This window comes from Nanorana parkeri, unplaced genomic scaffold (genome assembly GCF_000935625.1).
Source record: "Nanorana parkeri isolate BGI_ZX_2015 unplaced genomic scaffold, ASM93562v1 scaffold475, whole genome shotgun sequence".
Lineage (NCBI taxonomy): Eukaryota > Metazoa > Chordata > Amphibia > Anura > Dicroglossidae > Nanorana > Nanorana parkeri.
In genome coordinates this window covers 918,609-931,221 of record NW_017306743.1, presented here as the reverse complement: position 1 = coordinate 931,221, position 12,613 = coordinate 918,609, and the positions used below count along the sequence as shown (strand labels likewise).

Sequence of the window (12,613 nt, the reverse complement as noted above, 5' to 3'; positions counted from 1 at the left end):
TCTATCCAGACGTTTGGCTTTTTTACATACCCGGCCGACGTTCTTCCCGTTTATACCTGGCTGCCCGACCCCCTTTCCTCCCAGTGCCCCGACCGGCGGTGGTGGCCCAGGCTGAGGGGACCATGACCCAGCTCTTTTCTGTCTGCTAATGCCGGCTGTGTAACAGGCCAGGTGGGTCACGTGACCCAGTGCCGCTGGCCCTGGCTGGTGTTCTATGGGGAAGTGTACGGCCCATTGTGTAGGAATGTTCTGCTCGGGGTGTCTTATTGTCATGGTGCCAGATATATATATATATATATATTTTTTTTTTTACATTCTAAAACACTTGGAGGCGGTTCAGTAAGGCATTTGTGACACATTTCTATTAGTGTGTATGTAGTCGGATGTCAAATTCACAAAAAAAAACAAAACCCTGTGACGTTTTCATCGTCTGTGCCGACGCGTGCGACAAATTCAAGTACTTATATTGTATGGTGCTGTTGTTGAGCCAGATTCCTAAATAAATACCGCCGTGTTGGTGATGAGGCAAGTGTATGAGACTGATTGTGTGTTGGAGTAAATTGTAGATTGCGTCCGATGTGAAATTTTGGTGAAACAAAATTTGGCTTTAACTGTTAGCCCCTTGAGGTGTTCTTAAAGGGGAAGTATTGGGAGAGCAAAACATTTTTCTTCCCTATACTTTGAGCTGGCATGAGACATTGCAGGTGTCCCACATCGGCTTCATAGATCCACAGCCGAGCAATCAAACTACATAGAGGGGAATTTATCAAAACTGGAGCAAACAAAATCTGGAGCAGTTGTGCATGACACCCAATCAGCTTCTCTCTCTTCAGTTTGGCTAGTTAAGATTTGAAAATAAAGGAGAAGCTGATTGGTTGCCATGCGCAGCTGCTCTAGATTTTGTCTGATCCAGTTTTGATAAATTCCCCCATAGTATATTAGTCAGGTTGAAAAAAAAGACACAAGTCCATCGAGTTCAACCTATAGAGAAAACTGCTGATCGCTCAGTACATTCTCCCTGCAGAGAAAGGTGAATGTCAGTCACTGCTCCCCACAGGGATTCCCCCCTTCCTTCTCTGTTCCCCCAGTGCTCATTGGCGAGACAGACAGGGGAGGGGGCAGGCACAGTTCTGGCTCTAGAGAGGCAAAGCCAGCTGTCAAATCGGGCAGCTTGGTGTATCCCAACAATTTTATGGGGCTCCTTCGCTGTCACTGCTCCCTGCAGAGATTCCCCCCTTCCTTCTCTGTTCCCCCAGTGATCATTGGAGAGACAGACAGGGGAGGGGGCAGGCACAGTTCTGGCTCTAGAGAGGCAAAGCCAGCTGTCAAATCGGGCAGCTTGGTGTATCCCGACAATTTTATGGGGCTCCTTCGCGGCTCTGCACTGTCAGCAAATATAGCAGACTGACTAGCATTGACTTTGGGTCACTTTAATGTCCTCCTTTGACCTAAAAGAGGACTAATAGCTCAAATAAAAAGGTTTGGCTTGTGTTCTTTAAACGCCAAGAGGCAGAAGTGGCTTCCTGATCATGTGATCAGTGTGACTGAGTATCATAGTGATCCTTGGCTTCCGATCAGAAGCTGATATATATGTGTGTGTATGTATGTTATTATTATTATTATACAGGATTTATATAGCGCCAATAATTTGCACAGCGCATTACAATATAAGGCAGACATTACAATCGCAATACAATTCAAGACAGGATGGTAAGGAGGGCCCTGCCCGTGAGGGCTTACAATCTAAAAGGGAGGGGCCAGTGATACATGAGGAGGTAGCTGCTTGGGGATGATTGTTTGAGAAAGTGATTGTTCAGTGGTTAGGTTGAGGTGGGATAGGCTTCCCTGAAGAGATGAGTCTTAAGGGATCGCCTGAAGGCAGTCAGTGTGGGAGATAGACGGACAGGTTGGGCTAGAGAGTTCCATAGGATGGGAGAGACTCTAGTGAAGTCCTGGAGGCGAGCATGGGAGGAGTTGATGAGGGAGCTGGAAAGCAGGAGGTCTTGTGAAGAGCGTAGGGGACGGTTAGGGTGATATTTTGAGACAAGGTTGGAGATATAGCCGGGGGCAGAGTTGTGGATGGCTTTGTAAGCAGTTGTTAATATTTTGAATTTTATCCTTTGGGCTGTATCTCACCGGCACATACATGAATCAGTCGCTAGTTCCACCACCACCAGATGGATTTCTAAAGAGTATCTAAGACGCTCTTTGTGAATTACAGGGTTGCTGTCTTGGTTTAGTATTTGTTAATGTAAGATCCTGTATGAGGTCTTTAAGCCTCAGGTGACACAACTTAAACTCTATCTGTGATGAAACTACAAACCCCATCATGTCTCTGGAAGTCGTGGCTGTTTGTCTTGCAATACCTAATTGGATTTGTAGTTGCACAACAGCCTGGGTGCCAAAGTTTGCCCCTCCCCTGTACTAGAGGTTAGAATAAACAAATGTTTGTTCGGAGTGGAGGTATGGGTTGATGTAAAAGTTTTATGGCCCCCTCAGTCGTTGCTCATAGCGAGTCTTTGCAAGTGCAGCTGGTTTGCAGTGACTCGGCGGATGTAGCGCTTGGTTCATGCCAGCGCATCAACATCTCCGCTAGTAGTTTATTTAAAGCGGGGGTTGGGCAACTCTGACCTTCCAGCTATGCTTTATTTACATATCCCGTCATGCCTGTTGCTGTCAGTCTGGCAATGCCTAATGGGACTTGTAGTCCCACAACAGCTGGAGGGTCGTTGTTGCTCCTCCCTCATTTGAAGGTTTGATGAAATGCTGCCTTAAAAGAAAAAAGACAGACATATTTATTTACTGCAATAGTTAAGTGTGAAATATTGTTTTGTTAAATTGACTATTTGGCTTCTATAGTTTATAAATATATACTGTGAGGAAATGCTAAACTCATGTTACATGTAATCTTTTATTTGTTGTATATGAATTTCCCTTTCCCCACTATGTATATCAGCTTTCATTTCAGTGGTACTTTAAAGTGGACCTTTACCCTCCTTTCACTAAAAATTAGGGATGCACCGATACCAAGTACCGTACTTGGTACAAGTACAGATACTTTTCGAGCTCCAAGACTAGAGAAAAATTCTAAAGTTAGGAGGCCGCTGTTATTTGTAAGGAGCAAACGGAGCTGCTGGGATTTGTACATCTCTGTTTTAGGGCTTGTTCACACCGAAAGCGTGTGCGTTCCACAGCTCTAGCTGTTGGAAAGCACCGCGATCGCTAAGAAACTTCCCCGCGCGTTCTGGGGCGGGCGTTGCATTGAATTCAATGGCACCGCTTCCACGCCCCTTGCTCTATTTTTTTGCGTTTGCAGTGGAATGGAACGCTGGCAAAGTTTTGCCACGCATCCGATCGCACTGCCGGCGTGGAAGCCGTGCCATTGAGTTCAATGCACCGCCACACCCCCTCCCGCCCCAGAAGGCGGGGGGAAGTTTCTTAGTGATCACGGTGTGTTCCAGCAGCTACCGCTCTGGAACGCACACGCTTTCGGTGTGAACAAGCCCTTAATGTATGATTTTGTTACACACACACACCAGTTTTTGCAAGTACAAGTTCTGGTACTTGCCCGAATACTTACAGACACAAGTACTGATACATTTTTTTTTTTGTCATATGACAGTTTTTCTAAAACAATATCAACTAATGATTTCAGGTCAGTGGTGGAGCGCCAGAGCCAGGTCCCAGCTGCAACCCTGGTAGTTCTCATGAAAATGCCAAGTATCGGCACTGGTACTCGAAAGGTATCGGTGCAGCCCTACTAAAAATCACCCCAGCATGTAGCTCTGCATGCTGATATGACATCATCTTACATTCATCCGTTAAATATATTTTACTTAAAATGATTGCTTTTTTCTATTCCTGGTCATCTTAGGCATTAGTGGTGCAGCCCAAGCCTAAGAGATGCATCATGGGAAGGTCACTTCAGGGGTGAATTGCTGAGAAATGTTTTGCGAACGAGCAAAATTCTACCAGTGAATGTGGTTGATGTTTTGATCATACCATCCGATTTCGTAATGAATACAGTTTCTCAAACGAAACTTCAAACAATGTTCTTCATGTCTCTGATGGCGTTATCTGATGTTCTAATGAGAATTTTTTCGTATGAACGTCCCTAAAAAATCTAGCAGCGTATGATCAGCTTTATTTTTAGTTGTTGATAAAGAAGAAACGGTAGAAGCTTTGTCAGATGTTAATTGCCATGTGTCCATATGGGCTGGGAAGATTCCTTCTCTTTGACCTGGTGGCAATTGTCACTGGTATAGAAAGTTAAAATCAACGTTTTACAGTCGTCGTTAGAACATGACGGAGGGAAAAAAATAATCTTGCAGCACGTTGACCTTTTCCATAAAAAGAGGGGATTTCTCATTATTTTGGAGGTATTTTCTTTCACTTTCTGTTAGGTCTTGTTTTGTTTGAGACTAAATTTCCCCACCAAGACACAGATGGCGAGAAACAACCTGTCGGGGTTTAAACATTTCCTACTCGATCCAAAAGAAAAAAACAATATAGCTACACTTTTTATAAGTGATATTAAAGTCAAGGTTTTTAAGCAAATGCTGAATTAATTCAATTACAATGGATGCTGCTCTTTGATGCTTGTGTTCTTTTTCTGCATAGTAAACAGTTCCCCAGAGCACTGGTCCCAATATCCTGTTTTAGGGTGGCTCCTTTCCATTGCAGGGTTCTTTTGGAGCCACCCTTGTGTGTTCTAGTAAGCTGTGTGTCTCTCCACAAACACAGGCAGCAAGGCACGACACCCCCCCCCCTTTGTTTCTCCTTCCTACAAGCGAGTAGATGGGCAGCTACTGTAGACTGCTCTGTCCCTTATGATCTTGTACTGGACAGGAAGTTCAGGGAAGTGTAGCTGAGAGAGTTGGAGCCAAGTGCTTAGGAAAAAATATAAAGGAATACTTTGCTAGGCAATGTATATTTGACCTGCATTCATTATTGATAAGTAAATAGAGTTTAATACTACTTTATTATCATTCTGTTTTTTATTGGCAGTGTATTTATAAAAAAAAAAAAAAAATTGGATAGCACAGGTAAAGGTTAAAACCCTTGTCGGATTTCTCTTCACTTCGTGTTCCAGAGTAACAACAGGAAATTAGAGGAAACCTCTTCAAAGAGAGGTGCTCCTCCTTTTAGACTGTTACCGATCAGATGTTCCCATTGGAACATTTACTCTTGCCTCCTGTTCTGATGACAACTCCAGAATGTTTGTTTTATTTCCTATCAGTTGCCATCTCATTGGTCGCTCGGACATGTATAGAGATGGGGATACTAACAGCAATGCAAACTTGACAGGGGTTCTACTCCTCCTACTTTATTTAAACCTAGAAAACATTTGGCATTCGTGTCCATAAAGGCAAAACTTTTCTTTGTGTTTTTGGGGGGAGGTTTTTGTCCCCATTAGTCATTTGCAGAACAGGAATAGAGGTATAATCTTCATTGAAGACATTTCTGATGAAAATTAAGTGGGGCATTTCCGTTCCTGTTTTGTCTGCAGAACAGGACACGAAGGGGAAGTTTCTCCAAAAGCAGCCCTGTGCTTTTCTATCCAAAACGGGGGAAATAAAATGTTTTGTCTTTTAGAAACACTTTAGAGTATCATAAGTAACGTGAAGGCTGACAGTTGCTGAACTGTTAACTTCATAACCTCGCATACTATCTTCCAGCTCCAGACAGGACAAGGCATGGTCATATACAGGTCCCTGTTATTTCCACCATGTTCACTAGAGAGCTGTTTATTGACATGGTTGTATTCACTTATAGGTTGGGAGTGGAAGTAAGAGGTTAGCCATCGGAAAGGGTAGCAGCTGTCATACCTGAGGTGATCTGTAACACAAACTGAATTGTCAGGTTCAGTTAGAGAAAAGTTGGTTAAAGTCTATTGTAATCATTGTATTCTTGTTACTCTGGGTGGCTAATACCTGTAAATATAGTCAAAAAAATGTTTTTTTCTTCATTTAAAACTGTATTCTACACATTTTTATGAGGAATCTTGCCACTGGCAGCTGTCATTTCCTGGCTGAAGCTATTCAAGGGTCAAGTGATTACAATACAATTTCGATAGTGAAATATAAAATTAGTTACTTTATCTGTGTGGATGAATAGAGAGAGGGGCGAGCGACAGAGGGGGATATAAGAAAAACAGTAAACACCCACAGTAATCCCAGGGTTTCTGTACTGGCGCACATGTGCCTCAAAGCAATGAACTTGTACTCGCAATTTATTAAAAATGTAGACCAGTAGGGTGGAAGCACTCACAGAAAATGTAAATTAGAACAAATATTAAAGGAAATGCTATTTTATTCCTTAAAAACCTAAAAGCTTTAAACAAATAAGTCAAGATTGTGTACCTCATAGTTGTATATTTGATGTGAGATCTAAGGCACTGCTGCCTCACTCCCTAGTCTTGTGAGATTTGGTGGGGTCACTACTGTGCTCCTTGCTGGAGATTCTGACATGAGGAAGCAAAACCCTGCCTCTGCTATGATGGCCGCCTCTACACAGAAACACAGTGCAGAACAAGGCATGGTAAGTCCGTAATGGAGGGAAGATCAACTGCTGGGAGACCACATACAATGCTGGTAATCTGTCCTTTGCTCTCTGCCTCTATTTTATTTGGGCACAGCTTCTACAGCGTATTCCTCTTTAACGACCCAGGCAGCATGTTCTAAATTTGACGTTAATAGAAATAGATCAAAAAAATGTTTTTCAATAATGAATCCAGATCAAACAAATGTACATTGCACATAGTGGTAAATTAAGATTTTGCCCAAACACTTAGAGCCATCATGTTTCCAAACCACTCAAACACTTGACTTCCTGTCCAGTATAAGATGACAAGTGGCAGCTGATCAGTTAGTAGCGTGGAGGAAGGATTAGTGGGGAGCAGGGAAGTGTCTTGCCTTGTTTTGCCTGTGTGTTTGTGGAGACCCACACAGGTTACTAGTACACAAGAGGGTGGCTATATTGGAGCCTGCAAGGGAACGGAACCACCCTTAAACACGATATACAGGTTTTAAACAGAGTCCCGGCGGCAAAAGTCGCCGGGAGTCTGTTTAAACAGCCCCGATGCTGGCGACGTACACTGTACGTCGTCAGTCACGAAGGGGTTAAACATCAAAGGGCAGCATCCATTGTAAAGGATTTAATTGCCATTTGTAATGGCTTAAACTTTTGACTTTGATATATCATTAAGGAGATCCAGGGGTGTGGGAATTTTTTACAACTTCTTGTCCAAGGACTAAAGTGGGGGGACCAAGCTACTTGTTCCTCATTACAATCTACTTGTCCTGATACAAAAAATAATTGTAACCATGCGAAGAACCGCTTCTCATTGGTCAGCGTGGTCACCTCACTGCGCTGACCAATGAGTGCTTGCAATTTGCAAGTGAAATTCAAAATCCATAGGGCAGGACTGTACTAGATGGCAGTATGGGGTACAGATAGTACTGGCGGAGGGGAAGGACAGTGCACCCAAAGATAAGTATAGCGCTGGGGGAGGGCATGTGGGTAGAGGGGGGTGAGGGTTGACCAGATTTGATCTGGTAATTCCATTTTCCCAAATTGGAAAAGTGAACTTACTCTTTAAAGCGCATTGTGCATGTTAGAGAGCGCTGCTTATACATGTGCAGATGGGCCCAGTGTTTGTTTTAATTTCTTTCTTTTTGTTTTTTTTATTTTATCACTTAATCTTGTTATTTTTAACATTTTTCATCACTTTAAAAACATTTTTTTAATCACTTTTTAAAGGAGAACTATGAGGTGAGTGATTTTCACTCAACCTCATAGTTTGAGTCAACGTGTGACAATGAAACTGTCACACATCGGCTCAATAGATCGGGAAGTGAGCGAACACATACTGTCGCTCGCTCACTTCTCGATCATGTCCCTGCAGAGAGCCGTGACTGTCACACACAGCTCCCTGCAGGGATTCCTCCCCTCTCTGATCCTCCAGCGCCGACTGGCGGAACGGATGGGGGAGGGGGTGGGTATTGCTTCACCAGCTTCTTCTCTGGCTATAGCAGCCAGAGAAATGACAGCTAAAGGCGGAAGTGATGTAATGCACACCACTTCGGCATTCAGAGATTGGAGAGGAGATCAGCAGGTGGGAGAATGCTGATCTTCATGTCGAGAGCCGCCGACCCGGGCCCGTCAAGGGGGCAGCGGAGCCCGGGATAGCTGGGAACTGCGGTGGAGGGAGCGGCGCTTAAAGAGGGGGGCACGCACACTGTTGGCCACCGTACAAGCGATCAGACGGCTAAAGAGCCACCCGAACACTTCTATGTATCAGCCGTTACTGGCTTTTAACAAGTGTCATTGTGTTCTGCGCGCTCTAGGGGGTATGTTTACGGCGCCCCGCTGTAGGCAGCTTGCTGTACATCTGTTTTACAACGGCCTGATGGCAAGTAGTTAACCGAGTGAAGTCCTGACCGAGCCGGCATGTTCTGTGGTGTTGGATAAATCTTTAAAGAAGCCATTGTTTTCAGTGAAAACTACAGTATTTATGGGGAATTAGGTCTGTCTAAGGGAGTGAATGAAATTCAGAAATATAAATTCTTGTCCATTAGTTGCAGACATGATAACCAGTTTAGTTATCACAAGAACTAGTTTTTAGGTTGGTAAATATTGATAACTGATCTTATGCAAAAAGTTATGCACATTTTTTTTGTTTTTGTTAACTTACTATGGTAACTGTATTTTGTCTGGCACAGTACCTTGAATCATCTCTGTAATTAAGGTTTTTTTTTCTATGCTGGTCAGCCGAGAGATCAGGGCTGCCATTACTTAAGTTACATAAGTGGAAGGGAAGCGCACCTCTTCAGTGGTCTACAGCCCTGGGTTGTCCAGAGTCAACCTTTTACTCTTGGTTTTGCATGTTCTGTCATTTATGGACTGGTAGGTTAGATGTTTTCTGCTATACATTAGCAGATACTATAGTTACATCCAACACTGCTAGGACTGATGTGAGCAAATCAACGACCCAAAAGAGAAAATGTTTTTTCTTGTTGTATTGCTGCACTTTAATAGCCAGGTTCCTGTTCCAACTGTAAATAGAAATCTTGGCTAGCTGTAGTGGCTGGCCAGCGTGGACACAATAGGGGACAGCTATACAAGTTAGGAACAATGTTGGATGCGAATGAGGCTGTCTTTCATTAATAAAGTATATACAACACGTTTTCTGCGCCTTTTGATATCTTCAATACTAAAACTCTCACTTTGCTGCACCTTGGTCACAATGTAAACAGACGCACAATGAAGTGGTGGTCATTGGCAGGTTTTATTCTGTTGCATTGCTCCTTCAGAGCAACTGAGGGAGGAATGAATGAAGCTGCACTCGTATAGTGATTTTGTCTGAGATCGTGCTCTTATTTGCTCCTGCTCAGCATTGGCTTACTGTGCAACAGAATAGAAGTCCTCCATTGTGCTTGATGAAATGGTGTGTGATCTTTTATTGGGGGAGAGGGTTGGCTATGGAGTAGTTTTGACAGTGTTTAAAACGTCATGATAAAATAAGAACAGATGAGTGGACTGTCGGCTTGTGTCTTCCCCGAGTTAAGGGCTGAGCCCAAACCTTTCAGCTCTCTGTGCAATGAGTTTGACCTTAGTGGTCACTGAGGCACTCTTGTGTAGTGAGGGTTGGCAGGGTATAGCCCTAGTTACTGTGTTAACACAGGTGAAAAAGTACAGTAAGTAATTAGAGGTGCACCGAAAATAAATTTTCAAAAACTAAACCGAAAATAAGTCAGGCCGAAACAAAAAAAATGTTTTCTCCTCCCCGCACCACGCGGCCTCCTGTGACAGTTTCTCTCCTCCCTGCTGGATGCTGCCAGAGGGGACACAAAGCAGTGCCCAGCGAGGAGGAGAGAAACCAGGGATGCACCGCAATTTCCGTCATTTTGCCCATATTAAAAAAATTTAATTAAAATTACCATCCTTAATGTAAAATAAAATACACAAATGCAGTGTTACAAACATAAAGCTTCAGAATAAAACTGCATGCACAATTTTTTCAATCACACTGCAATAGAACACACAGCATTGCGTTACTGTGCATTTTAGTTCAGACGATCACACTGTGGGTGGGAGGTGCATTTGGGCTGCCATTGATATGAATAGCACTGCAACGCTCCTCCTGCAACAGAATTTGTCAGGCCGAAAATGACTTTTTCCCCCACTTTAAAAAAAATAATTGTATTGTAATCACACGGCGCTTGAATAACTTCAGCCAGGGAATGACAGCTGCCAGTGGCAAGATTCCGCAGACGGCAGCTCAATGTAAATACAGCAGGTAGTGGGCTGGTGCAATAGTCAGCCTATTGACCATTTCAAAGTGACAGTGTCACTAAACTCTGAAGTGAAATCTTAAAAATGCATTCAAGAACTTTAAAATGACATTAAACCCTCAGATTTTTTAACATAAGCCAATACTGTAATGTGTGCCTTACTGTAATCCATGGTAGTTTCCCTTCTCTTTGCTGCTCTTCTTCCTTTTAAATCCTCATGCCTTCTCATGCTTGGGGAGGACTTCCCTTTGCAGCTCAGGGCCTCTTCCTGTAGTGCTGGCTCAGGTTACAAACCTACACATAGGCACCATGTATCCGTTCCAGAGACAAGGCAGTCTGCTGCAAAACAGAAGTTCTGCCCAGCATGAGAAAAGATAGATTTAAAAGGAAGATCAGCAAAGAGAAAAGAAACAACCATGGATTACAGTAAGGCGCACATTACAGTATTGGTTTATGTTAAAAAATCTGAGGGTTTAATGTCACTAACTATTATCAATACTGTACCTTATTTGTGTATCACTCGGCTGTAGATCCTCAAATCATCTCTGAATTGGTGCTGACACTGTCCTTCCTTCTGGAGGGGGGCTACTTTTGTCCCCCATGATCCCTGTGATGTAAAGTAGCCACCACACCAACCTGACTCCTGTGATGGGCTACAATTTCAATACACATTAGTAAACTAAACATGAGTGTAGACTACTTTACAACACACAAAAAATAAATCGGGCCCCTGTAAATAGGTGAACCAAAATCAAAGCTGTGGAGTGATTCAGTACACGCCCCCTTGCTTCCTGATTGGCCGGGAAGCCAGTTCCATGCTCCCTGGTAACGATGGAGCCGGCCAATCAGGAAGCCGGGCGGCGTGTAATGACTTGCGGTCCGGCTTCCTAATACCCGACGTTCCGGTATCGGGATAGGCATCGGAGGCATTTGATATCAGTGTATTCCTAGTCTTTTTTTTTTACATCTATGGAAAATAGGAACAAAAAGTCCCATGTCAAAACAGCTTGACCGTATAACGGTCAGTAAAGAATAAAAATTAGAAAAAAGTCTCAAATGTTCAGTTACAAGCCTAGAACAGCATGCATTCGTTCACACAAGATCAAATATAGGAGAGGGGTTTAGTTGCCAGTTACACCAGGAGTAGACAAATAACATGGAATTCAGGAGCCAGTCTGTCCAGTCCAGGAGCCATCAGAATTTTTTACATTGACAATAACTAGAGACAGCCTCAAAAGTTAGGTGCCAGCTGTAATTTAAAGAACATTTTCTACCTGGCTCCTACTTGAGACCGTAGAGTGTGTCGCCTTCATAGCTATCGGTAAAACGTGGCAACGTTAGGCTAGCTTTTAGTGTTGAGGGGTTATTTATTACAGGTAATTTATATAGCTCCTACAATTTATGCAACACTTTATACAGTGCACATTCACATCAGTCCCCTGCCCCTCAAGGAGCTTACATTTGAAGGTCCTTATCTCACATGCATACAAGGCCGATTTAGATAGGAGCCATTCACCTCCTTTGGAGTGTGGGAGAAAAATGGTGTACCCGGAGGAAAGCTAGGCAAGTAAAGTGAGGACATGCAAACTCCTTACAGATAGTATTTTGACGACGACTACGCCAGTTTGCTGGTTATAGCTTTGACTATCATTGCCATCATCACTACTAGTGATTCATTTTCCAACCAATGTGGCTAATAATAAGCTATTTTAGGCTTTATGTTGAATACATGTAGCTTTATAAGCGCATATTTCTGCTGGCACATAATGTGCTGTCAGTGTGGTCTACACTCCATGTTCATTAGCGCCTGTGCAAACCTGAAGGGATAAATTGGTCTGTATATAAGTACTTTTGACAGCACCAGGGGGATAATGCCTGATTTAAGTGCAGAGTGTCTTAAACTGCTGAAATAACTGAATGTAATACGTTATCCCTTTTTATCTAGCATTTGGGAAAATGACTAATACATTTAGCAAGCTCACAGACTGAAGCTTTGCTCACCCAATGATTGACAGTGCAGCTCATCAAAAAACAGCATGGAGGGTGCTGACTGCATCATGGGAGCTGAGCTTCTTTCTGCATTAAGACTTTCTCAGCCATGCCATACTAAAGAGGAAAGACCAGACGCATGAACTAAAGCTCTAATTTAGCTTCTGTACCCGGCACTAAAAAGTTGGTTTTTTTTTTGTGTTTTCTAAAATTGTGATGAATTGCATTACTACAATAGTGGTTAGTTTGGTCATTGTAACGTTTTATCTTAAATCTATACTTAAAATATTTGAACAGAAAGAGGAAGTGTTTTTTTTTTTTGGGGGGGT

At 43.0% G+C, this 12,613-nt stretch overlaps 1 protein-coding gene across 1 annotated transcript in view; it reads left to right on the top strand.

Annotated features, from left to right (window-relative positions):
* The window catches only part of HUWE1 (HECT, UBA and WWE domain containing 1, E3 ubiquitin protein ligase), a 121,077-nt gene that overhangs the window by 272 nt on the left and 108,192 nt on the right, over window positions 1–12,613 (top strand). The window lies entirely within an intron of this gene.